Below are 1,551 nucleotides of genomic sequence, written 5' to 3'. Positions count from 1 at the left end.
GAGTAGTGCCCCTTGAGATGCTTATACACCTCAATTAGGTCACCACTTGCCCGTCTGTAGTACTGTATAATCTAGGCAAGTTCAAGCGCTCCAATCTCTCAGGGTAGCTGAGGTGCCGAAGTGCAGGTACCAGTCTGGTGGCCCTCTGACCATTTTCAACCAACTGACAGTCCCTAGCATATCTCGGGGACCAGACGGGGTGACAGTGCTCCAGATGGGGAAGCACTTCACTCGTGAAGATCGTTACGAGGGACGGACCGTCTAGATATCTGAACGACCTTCTTATAAGACCCAATACTTTATTTGCCTGATTTGCCTTCTTCTCGCAATGGCCCGAGAACTTCAGCTCATTGTCAACATACACCCCTAGGTCCTTCTCACATTCAGTCTCAATTAATGCAGTTTCTTCGTCCTGTTGGGACATATGATACGCCTCCTTACCGTTGGTTCGTCCCAGGTGCATCCTCTTACACTTCGTGACACTGAATCTCAGCAGCCATTTCTTCGACCATTCTTGGAGCCCACAGAGGTCCTTCTGCAGCTCTTCACAGTCTGCTTGGCACTGTCATAGAATGTTACCAGAAACCTATAGTTCTTTTGACTGAACATTGGTCCCGTTGACGTGAATACTTGTTTGGCTTATGTGGAAGTAAGGCCAAGTGGTCTTTGGAGTTTGTCTTAGTGTTAACGTAAATTTGGCCAAGTCTTGAGTGAACCCCAAGGGGTGGTTCATAGATGTATGTTCTGATAAAGGATCCAGCATTTAACTTAATTTATAAAAAAAAAATCTATTATATGTTGGGGGTATCATTCTCCTACAGTATTTACCTTTGATTCTTCCCCACACCTTGATACCATTAAATACAAATAGACCCACATGCCCCACACCTCGCCGACCCACATGCCCCACACCTCGCCACGTGGTTACCACCCAAGTGTTCTGTTACTATCACCTTAGTTAAATGATTAATGTTATATTATACAGTATGTTCTGATAGAAAAACCTGGGTGGTGGCATCTACCGTGACTATTGAAGATTGTAACATAAGTGATTTCCCAGGTAAGCCTTAGGTCAGAATATAACTAGAGAAGAGAAAAGTAACAGAGAACAGGAAATAGAGAAACAAGTATAAAGACAGAAAGAAATAAATACTTTGAGAAAGAAAGAAAGAATTAAGAAATACAGATAAAAATAACAGAGACGTAAAATACACCCTAGATAAAAAATCGCCTCCCTCTGTAGGCACACAACTCCATCTTGTACACACGAGAAAACAGCAGCATCGCCAAGTTGGGCAGATATTTCTAGAACCCGATCATAGGAAATGCAAATACCATGCTCAAGGAACTTGTCAATAAGCAATCTTTTCCTAGTCTTTGCAAACACAGACATGGCAATATACACAGCAAATGGGGTCTCGCGACCCTTCGAATGTCTGTAAGATTTAAGAAAACAGTTGAACAGCAACAGCTGTGCCATAGCAAGATCTGACTTGGTTGCTCTGTGCTGAATTTGTGATTTAATGTCTGCGCCATGTTCAGTCTTACATA

This window comes from Homarus americanus, unplaced genomic scaffold (assembly GCF_018991925.1).
Source record: "Homarus americanus isolate GMGI-L3 unplaced genomic scaffold, GMGI_Hamer_2.0 scaffold20888, whole genome shotgun sequence".
In the NCBI taxonomy this organism is placed as follows: Eukaryota; Metazoa; Arthropoda; class Malacostraca; order Decapoda; family Nephropidae; genus Homarus; species Homarus americanus.
Note: the sequence above shows the minus strand (reverse complement) of the source record.